The following is a 16,190-nucleotide window of genomic DNA, read 5'->3' as shown; positions in this document are numbered from 1 at the left end:
AACTGAACTAGAACTGAACTAGAACTGAACTAGAACTGAACTAGAACTGAACTAGAACTGAACTAGAACTGAACTAGAACTGAACTAGAACTGAACTAGAACTGAACTATATTTTCTCTTCATCTTCATTTAAGTACATAAAAACATATTCTTTAGAAAAAAAATTTTTCATTTATTAAATACTCTTTGGCGTGTTGATAAATGTACATTTTGAACAAAATGAAGTATAATAATTTTAAAATTTTCATTTTTCATTTACTCTCTACATCTTTCATTTTTAACATTTTATGTTTTACAGCTTTTTTGATGCTGCTGGCTAGCAAGCTTAAAAGGAATCATCGTCATCAGTAAAAGGGAAAAAAATTCATTTTAACTTTTTAAGAAAAAACATAATATTTGCATATTTTAAGTGCGAATATATTGTGCTTTTATATGTATTTTTTTTTTTTTGATTTGTTTCTTGCAGTTTCTTTTTGGTTATAAATTTCGTTTTATAAAGTACTTTAAAACCAACAACAGCAGTAGTAGCATTATAAATCCCCAAACATGTTATACAACTGTTTGCTCAATGGACTGCATATATTAAGGATATTCCTAGTTTATGATAGAGAAAAGAATCTGTGCAAAAAAAAAATTATGACATTTATTAGATTTATGTATAGATTTCCTCAAAACACTACTAACACATTGTCTTTGTTTGTAAACAAATCGTTTCCTTTATTCTTAAGGTTCTTCATGTATTTTGTTGTGCATGAAGTATTTTTAAATAAATGTGACATGGCATATTGCCTTTAACCTTACTGCACAATTCAAGTACATCTGCCTCTCCCCTGCTTACATATGTACATTCAGATATGACGCAGTTTTGTGTAAAATAAAAAAAATATATATATAAAAATTTATAATATTTATCTTGCTGTTTTTTGTTTAAACAAAGCAGAGTGTGTAGAGAAAAAAAACTTTTGTTTGTTAAAGCAAAACTGTCAGTATTAGATATTTGTTATGTTAAACAGTGCAACGAAACTCATATTTTATTAACATTTAGGAAATTTAAAATTATAATAAAAATTTACAACTTTTTGCTGATTTTTCTAACATTTAAAGCAATTTTAGAACTTTTCATTAGTTTTTGATAGAAACCTTTGACTGTTTTTATTAAATTATTTTAGAAATTTTAAAAATCTCTTGAAAATTTTAGCAGTTAAAGCAGAAAATGTGTAAAAAGTCATAATTATTGTTAATCATACGTCATGTGGCACAAAATTTTGTCCTTCTTTGAAAATCTCAAAAAAATCTGAAATTTTTAATATATTTTTAACTTGTTGTTTTAAATAACGGCTTTTTTATTATATTCAAATGAAATCTTTCTTAATTTTTTCTAAAAGGTAAATTTAACTAAAAAATTTTTAAAATTTTAAAAATTTATAATTTTATATAGATTTAATAAAGGTTTGTTATAATGTTAAAGATTAAAATTATATAGTTGCGAAAACTTTAAAGAGTTTTTATTAATTTGCATTTAATAAACTTGATATCACTTCAAAATTGTATGAGTTAGAGCAGAAAATGTATAAAAAGTCATAATTATTAACAATCATACGTCTTGTTGCACAAAATTAAAAATATTGTTAAAAATCTTTGTTTTTAATGAAATTTAATTTATTATATTAAATACAAGATTTGTTCAAATTTAACATAAAACTATTTTGTTTCTAATATTTTAATATGTTATACTTTACATCAATTATTTTATGCTTTAATGCAATTTTTAAGATCAAGATTAGTTTGTTTTGTAAATTCTAAAGAGTTTTTAGTCGTTTGCTTTTAGAATTTTTGAAAACGTTAAGAAATTGCCGGAGTTTTAAGCAAAACTATGAAAAAACTCATAATTATTATTAATCATACGTCATGTTGCTCCAAATCGAAACTTTTACTAAAAATTTTAGAAAATTAAAAAATTTTTAATATTTTTACAACTTTATCTTTTAAAAGAAAAGTAATTAATTATATTAAAACAAAAATTTAATAAATTTTTTTTTAAAACTAAATTTGTTAAAAAAATATTTTAAATTTTTGGATTTTACCTAGATTTTTTAAGTTTTTTATATTAATTTAAGGTCAAGATCAAATTGTCTTGTAAATCTTAAAAAGCTATTAATCATTTGCATTTAAAATTTTTTAAATCGCTTGAATATTGTTGGAGTTTTAAGCAAAAATATGAAATGAAGTCATAATTATTATCAATCATACGTTATGTTGACCCAAATCGAAATTTTTGCTAAAAATTTTAGAAAAATAAGAAATTTTTAATATTTTTAAAACTTTTTCTTTAAAAAAAATGTAGTTAATTATATTAAAACAAAAATTTTATAAAATTTTACTTAAAACAAAATTTGTTAAAAAAATATTTGATATTTTTGAACTTTACATCGATTTTTAAAGTTTTTTATATCAAAGGTAAAAATAAATTTGTTTTGTAAATTTGAAAGAGTTTTTATTCATTCGCTTTTAGAAATTTTGGAATCGCTTGAGCATTGTTGGAGTTTTAAGCAAAACTATGAAAATAGTCATAATTATTATCAATCATACGCCATGTTGCACTAAATTAAAACTTTTGCAAAAAAATTTTAAAAATTAAGAAATTTTTAATATATTTTAAAACTTTTTTGTTTTAAACGCAAAGCAATTAATGATATTAAAACAAACATTTAGTCAAATTTTTTTTTTAAACTGAATTTGTTAAAAAATATTTGAAATTTTTGGACTTTATATCGATTTTTAAAGTTTTTTTTATTAATTTAAGGTCAAGATCAATTTGTCTTGTAAATTTGAAAACCCCCTTTCAAATTTACATTTATTCACTTGCTTTTAGAATTTTTAAAATCGCTTTAACATTATTGAAGTTTTAAGTTAATATATGAAATAAGTTATAATAATTAATAATCATACGCCATGTTGAACCAAATCGAAACTTTTGCCAAAAATTTTAGAAAATTAAGAACTTCTTAATATTTTTAAAACTTTTTTGTTTAAAACGTAAAGCAATTAATGATATTAAAACAAAAATTGAATAACATTTTTCTCAAGACTAAATTTGTTAAAGAAATATTTGAAATTTTTGTATTCGATTCGATCGATTTTTTAAGTTTTTATAACAATTTAAGGTCAATATCGATTTGTCTTGTAAATCTTAAAGAGCTTTTATTCATTTGATTTTAGAATTTTTAAAATCGCTTGAACATTGCTGGAGTTTTAAGCAAAAATATGAAAAAAGTCATAATTATTATCAATCATACGTCATTTTTAACCAAATCGAAACTTCTGCTAAAAATTTTAGAAAATTAAAAATTTTTTAAAATATTTTAAACTTATTCATTTACATAGAATCTTATTTATTATTTCAATAAAAATTTTTGATAAAACTCATCTTAAAACTTAACTCGTAGAGAATATTAGCAATTTTTGGACTTTACATAGATTTTTTAAGATTTTCTATAACATTTTTAAGGTCAAGATCAAATTGTGTTGTAAATGTTAGAGTTTTTAGTCGTAAGCTTTTAGAATTTTCAAAAACGTTTGACAATTGCCGGAATTTTAAGCTAAAATGTGCAAAAAGTTATAATTAATAACAATCATACGCACTGTTGAACAAAATTAAATTTTGTAGAAATCATAGAAATTAAGAGAAATTTTAAACAATTTTTTAATACAATTTTAAATTAACTATTAAATTTTAATATTTTGAACATGGTTTTTAAAATTTAATCAAATACTTTTTAAAAATATATAAAAATTCTTTTAAAAACACTGTTCTATTATTTGATATATTACAATAAATTGTAGTTTAGAACTTCACACACAAACTTATCCAGAAACATTTACTCGGATATAAATTGTTGTAAATGTGGTGTTTAAATTTGTGTCACTTTGCATGTTGATGATATATCACCAATTTCTCTTGCTGCTGCTGCTTCTGCAGCTCAAGAAAACAAGAGCAAGTTATCAACTAAAGTTACTAATATCTTGCTGCATACAGATTTAAAGTGTTTTAACAGAAATATATGAATAAAGGAAATATATATATAATCTACACTTTAGCACTGTAGATATCTATAAAAACAAATAGTATTTGTTTTCAAAAATAAATATTCTATTACAAAAAAAACTGGCATTTTGTATTGTATATAGAACAAAATATATTTACATATTTCTGTGTGCATTGAAGACAAGATAAATGTTGTTATGATGAGTTATGACTATTACCACCATCACCATCATCATTTTCATCATATTTTTCTCTCAAAAATATATTTTTGTTGAAAGTTTCCCCTCACATAGTGTTGTTGCTTTCATTTTTGTTTCCCTGTTGTTAGTGTTTTTGTTTTGTTTGTGGTTAGATTTCATTCAAAAGATACTCATTCATATTCATATAAAGTGAGTTATTATTTTTGCAAAAAAAAAAGAAAAAAACACAAAACCACAAAACGGATATTTATGTTAAAGATGCTTAAGATATATTCGGTTTTAGATGACTTATTTTGTAGCATATATACATACACACATACACACACAACAACAACTCAATTATGAGTTGAAAAATTTAATATTGCTGTTGAAATATAGTAAGATAAATTATAATTGAAAATTGCCATAAAAAATGATAAAATACCAAAATTAAAATTTAATTAATTTTTTAATGTTTAAAACAAAATTTGTGGGTTTTTGAGGTGAAATCAGGGGAATGGGTTGTAAATATTTAGGCAATTAAAGAAGTAAAGAATCTTAATTAGTTTAGATATTCAAAATATCTGTTGAAATACTAAAGTTATGAGGAAATTTGTAAATTTAGTCATAATTAATATCAATCATACGCCCCCTAATAGTTTGCTTTTTAAAAGCAAATTTTTGATAAAATTTTGAGTTTTTCAAAGGATTAATTGGTGGTTTAACTTTGAAACCGCAATTGTTAGTATAAAATCAAAAACGTTGGTGGTTTGAAATTTTTTAAAAAAATTGTTTTTTGGGAAAAAAGTTTTTCAACTTTAGTAAATTTTAAAATTTCTTAAAATGTGGCGTTTAGTACTAAAAAAGTTATTTGGTCGTAAATACCTAATGTCAACGTTAAAAAATGTTCTAAGTATTATTCAATTCTTCTGAAATTATTTATAAACAGTAAAGTTATGACAAAATTATGGAAATAAGATGTAAATATTATTAATCATACGCTTCGTAGCACTTTAAATTAAGAAATTCTGTACTCAAGACATGTCTAACAATTTGTATAAGTTTAATCAATGTTTACTAAATAAACAAGAATGTTTAATTTTAAATTTTGAAAACTCATCGCTATATACGAGGGTTGTTTAATAATTTTGTTTAAAAAATTAAAAAAATATTTATCATACGTCTAGGAATACTATTCGCTTTAAGAGTAAACTTGAGGTAACTAACTAACTAAATTTTCTCTCAAATCTCGTATAATAATTATAAAATAGTTTCACTTAAACTCCTATGAGACTTAATGAACTTTATGTATATAATTATTCCATTTATCTACGAATCATTTCAAAAACAAAACACGTATTTTAAGAATTTATTTAGCAGCATTCTAATCTATAGTCTAGTCTAAAGTCTAGTCTATAGTCTTGTGGTGGTTATTGTTATATACAATACCACAACAATTAAAAAAAAAAAAAATCATATAGTAACTTTTGATATTATACACATATAAACAAAATATTTTTTTCTTTAAAAAATAAAATTATTCTTAAAACTGATTTTAAACTGAAAACAAATAAAATAATTTTTAATTAGTTATTAACAATAACAATTGGTGACCCCGAGAATGTTAACACATACCCCACATAGATCAAGGAGTACTGAGAGAAGCCATTCACTCGATTTAGTCAAGGCATATCATCAGATACCTGTAAATCCCGCTGATATAGAAAAAACTGCAATTGTAACACCTTTCGGACTATTTGAATACCTTAAAATGCCATTCGGTTTACGTAATTCTGCTCAGAGCTTCCAAAGGTGGATGGACAATATTTGTCGTGATTTAAATTTCGTATACGTATACATTGATGATATTCTAGTAGCGTCAACTTCAAAAGAAGAGCACTTAAAGCATTTAGATATACTTTTTCGACGTTTAAACGATAATGGAGTAATCATTAACCCTAGCAAATGTTTATTCGGAGTATCCGAATTAGATTTTTTGGGATATCACATTTCAGAAGATGGTATTAAACCCATGCAATCAAAAATTAAAGCAATTCTAGAGACTCCAAAACCAAATACGTTGGAACAACTTCGTCGGTTTCTTGCAACAACCAATTACTATCGAAGATTTATGCCACATGCAGCACACCACCAAATTAAACTGAATGAATTTCTAAAAGGATGTAAAAAGAAAGATAAAAGACAAATTAAATGGACTCCTGAGACAGAAGAAGCATTTAAAATAATAAAAAATGATTGTGCAAATGCTGCTTTGCTAGCATATCCGGAAATGGATTCTGAAATAGCTCTCAAAGTTGATGCTTCTAATATTGGTATAGGGGCAGTTTTAGAACAGAAAATGAAAAATGGATGGCGACCATTAGCATTTTTCTCTCGCAAACTTTCACCCTCTGAACAAAATTATAGCACATACGATAGAGAATTATTAGCAACGTACGCAGGTGTCAAACATTTTAGATTCATGTTAGAAGGACGAAATTTCGCAATATATACGGATCACAAACCTCTTATATTCGCTTTTAAGCAGAAACCCGAACGTGCAAGCCCAAGACAAATCCGTCATCTAGATTTTATATCTCAATTTACAACAGATATAAGACATGTGCCCGGTTCTGAGAACGTAGCAGCAGATTATTTGTCCAGATCAAGTGAGATCGAATTAATTAACTACGAGACTATGGCAGATAATCAAAAGAACGACGAAGAATTGAAAGAAATTCTAACTGATCAAAAAGCTACTCAACTAAAGCTTAGATTAATTAATATTCCAGATTCAAATAAAAACATTTATTGCGATATAACTAACCATAAGTCACGTCCATATGTTTGCAAGAATCAAAGACAAGAGGTATTCCAAAAGATTCACGGTTTAAGTCACCCAGGAGTACGAGCTTTCCGAAAACTTATATCTGATCGTTTCGTTTGGCCCTCAATGAATCGAGACATTGCTCAAATGGTACGAAAATGCGAACATTGCCAAAAGGCGAAAATTTCGAAGCACGTGAAGTCGTCATTAGGAGTTTTTCCAATTGTGTCCGAACGTTTCTCTGAAGTACATGTAGACATAGTAGGACCTCTCCCCCCAAGTCAAGGTAAATGTTATCTCCTAACCTGTATAGATAGATTTACAAGATGGCCTGAAGCAATTCCTATAGAAAATATATCGGCTGAAACTATATGTGATGCATTTTATAGCTGTTGGATCTCTAGATATGGATGTCCAAATAAAATAGTTTCTGATCGTGGACGACAATTCACTTCAAATGTGTTTGCTGAATTAGCTCAATTCATAGGTGCTCAACATATTACAACAACTTCGTATCATCCACAAAGTAACGGTTTAGTTGAAAGAATGCATCGCACATTAAAAACAGCCATAACGTGTTATAACACTCACTCATGGACAAAAATTTTACCAACAGTTCTTCTTGGGATGAGAACAGCACACAAAGAAGATTTGAAAGCGTCTGCAGCTGAATTTCTTTATGGGGAAAATTTAAAACTACCTGGTCAATTTTTCTCCGATATTAAAGGCAAACAACCTCAGTCCAACTTTTTACTACAACTGAAATCAACAATGGAAAATATTCGTCCTGTAGCTACATCTCATCATTGCTCTAAAAAACCATTTATATATAATGAGTTATCAAATACTCCTAAAGTATGGATACGCAATGATGGAATATTAAAACCATTTTCCAATAAATATAGTGGACCATATGACGTCATTGAAAGAAATGAAAAATATTATACTGTAAAGATTGGAAAGAACACTGACAAAGTTTCAATTGACAGACTTAAACCGGCGTTTATTGAGGAAATAATTGCAGAACCAGGGAATAACCCCGAATCACCAAGATGTATAACATTTTCATTAGAAAGGGGGTAATGTGGTGGTTATTGTTATATACAATACCACAACAATTAAAAAAAAAAAAAATCATATAGTAACTTTTGATATTATACACATATAAACAAAATATTTTTTTCTTTAAAAAATAAAATTATTCTTAAAACTGATTTTAAACTGAAAACAAATAAAATAATTTTTAATTAGTTATTAACAATAACAGTCTAATCTATAGTCTAGTCTATATTCTAGTCTATAGTCTGGTCTATAGTCTGGTATATAGTCTAGTCTATAGTCTAGTCTGTAGTCTACTCTATAGTCTAGTCTATAGTCTAGTCTATAGTCTAGTCTATAGTCTAGTCTATAGTCTAGTCTATAGTCTAGTCTATAGTCTAGTCTATAGTCTAGTCTAAAGTCTTGTCTATAGTCTAGTCTATAGTCTAGTCTATAGTCTAGTCTATAGTCTAGTCTATAGTCTAGTCTATAGTCTAGTCTATAGTCTAGTCTATAGTCTAGTCTATAGTCTAGTCTATAGTCTAGTCTATAGTCTAGTCTATAGTCTAGTCTATAGTCTAGTCTATAGTCTAGTCTATAGTCTAGTCTATAGTCTAGTCTATAGTCTAGTCTATAGTCTAGTCTATAGTCTAGTCTATAGTCTAGTCTATAGTCTAGTCTATAGTCTAGTCTATAGTCTAGTCTATAGTCTAGTCTATAGTCTAGTCTATAGTCTAGTCTATAGTCTAGTCTATAGTCTAGTCTATAGTCTAGTCTATAGTCTAGTCTATAGTCTAGTCTATAGTCTAGTCTATAGTCTAGTCTATAGTCTAGTCTATAGTCTAGTCTATAGTCTAGTCTATAGTCTAGTCTATAGTCTAGTCTATAGTCTAGTCTATAGTCTAGTCTATAGTCTAGTCTATAGTCTAGTCTATAGTCTAGTCTATAGCCTAGTCTATAGTCTAGTCTATAGTCTAGTCTATAGTCTAGTCTATAGTCTAGTCTATAGTCTAGTCTATAGTCTAGTCTATAGTCTAGTCTATAGTCTAGTCTATAGTCTAGTCTATAGTCTAGTCTATAGTCTAGTCTATAGTCTAGTCTATAGTCTAGTCTATACTCTAGTCTATAGTCTAGTCTATAGTCTAGTCTATAGTCTAGTCTATAGTCTAGTCTATAGTCTAGTCTATAGTCTAGTATATAGTCTAGTCTATAGTCTAGTCTAACTAACTAACTAACTAACCAACTAACTAACTAACTAACTAACTAACTAACTAACTAACTAACTAACTAACTAACTAACTAACTAACTAACTAAGTAACTAACTAACTAAATTTTCTCTCAAATCTCGTATAATAATTATAATATAGTTTCACTTAAACTCCTATGAGACTTAATGAACTTTATGTATATAATTATTCCATTTATCTGCGAATCATTTCAAAAACAAAACACGTATTTTAAGAATTTATTTAGATTACACTGGTCTACAATGAAATCTTTAAAAAATATTTATTATCAGAAGTAGCAACGCGCTCAAGTGGATATCACGTGAAAACTGGTCATGCTAAAGTAAGTACTGTCCTTATCATGCACTAACATTCAAGGGATCAAAAAAATATTTATTTTGTAGACCAGTGTTATTTGTCATAAAATAATTACCAACATCAACTCAAAAGTTGTTTCCTCATTTCATCTTTTTTCTCTTACTTGCTGTCATTTGAACATACATGCATACAGTATGTTCAGCAGCAAGTTCTTAACTTTTTATTTAGTTTTTGCTATTGACAGACTTCAATTTCATTTCATACAAAATGAATTGAATTCGCAGTTTTGTTTTTGAACTAAAACTGAAATTGAAAAATGATTTATGATTTTGCACTAAACCCTAACCTAATTTTTAGCATTTCTCTTTCGATATCAACTAGAACATTTTCCAACTATTTAGTTAAACTCCCTAAATGTATAAAAACCATTTTGCTTGAATTAAAATCCAAAAGAAAAAAAAAACGCATATATACTTTTCTATGAGACTCTTGGTACAATTAAATTATTTAGTTTACAGCATGAAAATGAGTCAGCAAATGTTATTTATTCTGAAAATAGAAAGTAATTTTTTTTGTTGTTTTCGTGGCACAACATGTTGGTAGTTGTAGTAAAACCATTGAGACTAAATTACTTTATGTTATTCTCTTTTTTTACTCTAGTTTATTTTTGCAACATATTTTTTATTTTCATTTAGTTTGAACACGAAGAAAAAAAATACATGTTGCAAACAAACATCTTTTACACATCAGTGAATAAATTGTTGAAAATTACATCATATTTGCCACATCATGGCAAACATTAAACATGAAAATATCTATGTATTCACATGGAATACATAAACTTTAGAATAGGAAATAGAAACCTTGTAAAATAGAAAATTTCCTCTCAGGAGGTTATAATTAAATTTAGATAAAGTTAGCTCAAAACGAAAGTTATTTACTTAAATATTAAGAGAAAACATAAATAATAAATTAGGATTTGTTATTGGAATTTCAGTTGAAAAGTAGCAATATGTTACCAAGTCATGTCGTGCCAGGTTATTGTTAGTGGTTGTTGTTGTTTTTTTGGAATATGTTTAAAAACAACAAAGTTATAAAGAAAATTGGAAAATTATTAATAATTAAATATTAATCATACGTTACCTTGCACAAATTTTAAAACATTTGACTCTTAAGGAAATTTTGAAAATGAAGTTCTTTTGCTTATAGTCTAGTCTATAGTTTAGTATATGGTCTAGTCTATAACTTAGTCAATAGTCTAGTCTATAGTTTAGTTTATAGTCTAGTCTATAGTCTATAGTTTAGTTTATAGTCTAGTCTATAGTCTATAGTTTAGTTTATAGTCTAGTCTATAGTCTATAGTTTAGTTTATAGTCTAGTCTATAGTCTAGGCTATAGTCTAGTCTATAGTCTAGTCTATAGTCTAGTCTATAATCTAGTCTATAGTCTAGTCTATAGTCTAGTCTATAGTCTAGTCTATAGTCTAGTCTATAGTCTAGTCTATAGTCTAGTCTATAGTCTAGTCTATAGTCTAGTCTATAGTCTATGCTATAGTTTAGTCTACATATTTATGTGTGCATTTTGTATTAGAAATCGTTTGGGGTTTAACATTGTATTTCCTTTAAAATATCGCTTAGAAGTTAAACCTTTACACCCTAAATTTACCCCCAAAAGCTTTTTACAATCTTTGAGAAACAATTTTCACATACTTCACCATTATTCTTTGTAAAACTTGTAGTTTCGAATAAAAATTTAAAACATTTATGTAAATGACAAATGTTATCGCAGTGTAACCATTTTACATATTACATACAAAGCATTGGGAAATTTGCTTGCCACCGCAATACTTTCTCACACTTACATGTGTATACATAGCGAAACTATAAAATTTACAATATTCAAATGAGGGTTTTAGCAAAATAAAATGTGTTAATGCAGGGAGTTTTGAATTTGAATAATAGACATTTGTACATTTGAAAAGAGCATTGACATATATTAAGAAAATAGTAGCAATAAGGGGGTATATTTTATTTTTTGATAGACTGTAAAGTTTGAACAGTGACAGAAAGAATTTTTAAGAATTTCTTGATAGAAAAATTTAGCTTTTCTCGTAAAAATATCATCATTTGATACTTGTTCTTATTAATTTTTTAATTATTTGAATTTGTCTAACGATCCTCGTATTTCTTTGCCAAGAATTTTATTTAAACTTTAATTTGCTTTAAAATTTTCATTTCCAACTTGAAAATAATCCTAATTTGTTTCAAAATGAATAATTTTTTTGCAAATGTCTACCATGACGTATGATTGATATTAAATATAGTTTGTTTTACATTTTCAGCCTTAATTGTTTTATTTTTCAACAGATTTTTAAAATTTTAACTGCAATTGAAAGTTAAGACCTACAGCTTTATTATTTGTTGATATTTTTTTTTTACCAAATTGTCTGCTCCATCCTCGTATAGTGTTTCAAACTTTAAAAATATATTTAATTGCCGTTTTTTTTAGAACAATAAGATAAAATGTTTCACTTACATCTGTTACAATTGTATTTGAGTTATAAATTAGTAATAAAGGTTTTAGTGAATTTTTTTTGAAAAATTTCTTATAACGACCCTCGTATTTTCAAAAATTTGTTTGTTTTTAGCTTTATTTTTAGTTTAAAATAAAAAAAATCTCTGATATTATTTAAAAAAAAGTTATTTTATATAAAATAATATGATGACGTATAATGATTATTGTTTATGTTAAAATTATTCTCCAGGGCGTATGATTGATATTAATTATGCCTTATTTTACATTTTCTTTTATAATTTTGTTATAGTTGCAAAGATTTTACCATTTTTAATGCAATTTAAAGCTAAGACTTTTGCTCTTTCTAGTTATATGATTTTTGAAAACTAAAATTTACACCTATCCCCAGTTTATGTTTTTAAAGCAAAAAAATAGTACTGATTTAAAAAATTTGTATTTTTTGTAAAAAAATATTTTTAAACCTTAAGAAAAAACTTTTTTAAACTGAAATTAAAGAAAAAAAATATATTTAAAAATTTACACCATGACGTATGATTAATATTAATTATGTTTTTTTTTAAATTTTTTTCATAATATTGTTATTTTTGTACAGATTTTTAATTTTTTGAATGCAATTTAAAGCTTAAACTTTTTGTTTGTTACACCTGTCCCTCGTTTATAGTTTTAAGATAGATTATTAAATTTTGAAAAAGAAAATATTTTTTTATATTTTATTAAAGAATTCATGATTTTTCTTTAGTAACTGTAATTTTTCGTAACGAATAGTCACACCTGTCCCTTATTTTTCGCTTTAATGAAAAAAAATTTAAAATTAAAAAATTAATAAAAAATTAAAAAAAAATAAATTTTAAAGAGTTTTAGGCTGGATTGTTTGAGTCTAACGAGGAACAGAAATGTTCTCACAAAAAAAACTTTTAAATATTCAAAATTGTTCAAAAATTAAGAAAGTTATAGACGATTTAATGAAAAAACTTCTAATTAATATCAATCATACGCCTTGTTATGGCATTTTAAACAAAATCTTAAAAAATTAACTTTTTCGCTTTAAAGAAACAAAATTTTGAAGAGTTTTAGTCAAAAATTTTGATTCTAATGTGAAGCATAAATGTTCTTCCTAAAAAACACGTTTAAATCTTTAAAATAGTTTGAAAACTAAGAAAGTTATAGGCGTTTTAATAAAACAACTTCTAATTAATTTCAAACATGCGCCTTGTTATTGCTTTTTGAGGAAATCTTAAAAATTACCTTTTTCCCTTAAATCTCTTAATATTTTTCCCATTTATCGCTTTAAAGAAACAAAATTTAAAATTTTGAAGAGTTTTAGTCTAAATTATTGATTCTAATGAAAAACAGAAGTGTTCTTATAAAAAACATGTTTAAATCTTCAAAATTGTTTATAAATTAAGAAAGTTATAGACGTTTTAATGAAACAACTTCTAATTAATATCAATCATACGCCTCGCTGTTATATTTTAAAGAAATCTTAAAAAATTACCTTTTTCCCTTAAATCTATTAATAATTTCTTAAAATTTGTAAAATTTACACCAAATTTCTTTAATTTAACTAAACTTTTAAACACATTTACCTTAGATTTCCTTAATTTTCCTGTTAACAAAATTTTACATATAATTTGCTATGCTAATTCCTGTGATAAGTATATATGTATTTATGCTAAAATAATATGGGTGTTAAAATTTACTAAACCATATTATTTGCTTTTCAGCAATATTTTTCCCCTTTTTTTCTTCATAGGGGCCACGAAAAATATTGTCAACTGTGAAAATTTTCACAACTTAGCTGCTTTATTTTTAACGATATTGTTGGGGTTATTTGTAAAAACCATAATGATAATTTCTGTATATGCATACGCTCTCTTCATTTATAGAAAATTTGCAAGATTTATTCATACAATGCATTTATTATTTTGTCTGTTGTAGCTGTGGGTGTGTGCTGCTGCTGTGTGCTAAAAGTGTGATAAAATTAATTTGATTTTTATGTTTATTTCAGAGATTTTTTTTGGTGTGTCTTTTGTTCTTTTATTTAATTTGTTTAATCTTCACTCACTCATGTTTCATACATTTCATTCTTTAGGAATTAAGACTTAAATATTGAATGGTGTAATGTTTTCATTTAGATAATGTTAAAATTTATAAAAATTATGTCTATTTTTAAGGACTACATCCATTTTTTTTAATTTTTCAGATACCTTATATATTTACTAAATTTACCACTCGACCCTCGTACTACTTTCTACAAATTTATAAAACATTCTCTATACTACCATAGACAAGTTTTTAAATATTAAAAACTCTTTAATTTAACCTCAAATAATTAACTTTTTCAAATTTGTATAACATGACGTATGATTGATATTAATTATGACTTGTTTTACATTTTTGGTCATAAGTCTTTTATTTTTCAACAGATTTTTAAAATTTTTAATACCATCAAAAGCTAAGACTTAAAGCTTTCTAGTTATAAGAATTTTCTTTACTTAACATTACACTTCTACCTTAAAAAACGCCTTAAATTACAAAAAAACTAAAATTTTAATATGAAAATACTTTTTGTCTTAATTAAAAACTGTTTGTTATTGTTGTTATAAAAATAATTTTTACTAGACTTGCATACATATTTATTAAGGTTGTGGACCTTTTTATGTTTATATATGTAACAAAAATTTGTGTTTCTTGTATTTGTTCCTCTTTATCTTTAAATCGGATTAATAATTTAGTAAATCATATTCTAGTTTTAACTTCTGTACAACCCTTTCTTTTTCTCTCTTTACTTTACTCTCTGGTAATAAACTCTAACAAGTTTTGTCACAAATTCTATTCAATTTAAGTAGTTTTTGTTTAGTTGTTTACTTTATAGTTGCTATTTTGTTTATATTTATTCTTATTTTTCGAGTATTTGTTATTGTTGTTCATTATATTTTTTATTTTGCTTTATTTTAATTAAAAACTCTTTAGAGTAGTTTTGAAAGAAGAGACTTTCGACATTGCAAAAAAAATAATACAAGAGATTAACACAAGAACCAATCAACATTAAACTCAATTAACACTTTAACTAAGGGTTATTTTGTCTGTTTATTTTAGAATTTATTTCAGAGTATTTTACCAAATAATCAAAAATAAAACAAAACCAAAATAAGTCTGGTAGAACAAGAGCTCTTAATTTAGATAATATTTTAATGATTTAGTTATATTACACTTTAACACATATTGTATAAAATTTGAAATAACAATAACTAATCTCTCTTAATACTATTTAATTTTAAACAAACAGTAATTTAAACTATAAATACCTTTTATTAAAGGGATGTTGGTTTTATGAGCTGCTTATCGTTGTCTTAAGTTGTAAATCCTTTTGGATTTTTATCATTTAATCCGTGTTTTTTGACCCTACTTTTTTTAGCTGGAAGTAAAAAAAGAAAAAAGGATAATATATAAAACTATATATAAACTAATAAAAATATTATATTTATGCTGTAAAAATGTCAGTTAATAATATTCTAAAATTTAAATCATAGCCGTTTATTCAATGGTTGTCTAGTGGACTGTTTAGTACATAGTCTAGTGAATATTCTAGTGAATAGTTTAGAGACAAGCCTAGTGGAAAGGCTTGTGATTATCCTAGTGGATAGTTTAGTGCATAGTTTAACGAATAGTCTAGTGGAAAACTTTGTGGAAAATCTAAAGGATTGTATAGTGGATATGGTAGAGGACTATCTAATGTATAGTGTAATGGATATACTAGTAGGTAGTGGAACGGATAGTCGATAAGAAAGCCAGGTAGATAGTCTATTGGATAACCGAGTGTATAGCCTAGTGAAAAGGATAGCAGATAATCTAATAGATAGACGAATGGAGAGGCATGTGTACTGGATAATCGAGTGGATAGTCTTGTGGACAATCTAGTCATAGTCTAGTCATAGTCTAGTCATAGTCTAGTCATAGTCTAGTCATAGTCTAGTCATAGTCTAGTCATAGTCTAGTCATAGTCTAGTCATAGTCTAGT

At 25.7% G+C, this 16,190-nt stretch overlaps 1 protein-coding gene across 2 annotated transcripts in view; it reads right to left on the bottom strand.

Moving 5' to 3' along the window:
* Positions 1-16,190, bottom strand: part of LOC111685418 (leucine-rich repeat-containing protein 15) — a 77,128-nt gene that overhangs the window by 24,030 nt on the left and 36,908 nt on the right. For both annotated transcript variants that reach the window (XM_046950761.1, XM_046950762.1), the window contains exon 2: positions 15,478-15,587. The gene's annotated coding sequence lies outside the window, so the exon portion shown is untranslated. The remainder of the gene's footprint in view (positions 1-15,477; positions 15,588-16,190) is intronic.

This window comes from Lucilia cuprina, chromosome 4 (genome assembly GCF_022045245.1).
Source record: "Lucilia cuprina isolate Lc7/37 chromosome 4, ASM2204524v1, whole genome shotgun sequence".
NCBI classification, from domain to species: domain Eukaryota; kingdom Metazoa; phylum Arthropoda; class Insecta; order Diptera; family Calliphoridae; genus Lucilia; species Lucilia cuprina.
This window is presented reverse-complemented; position numbering and strand designations above follow the sequence as displayed.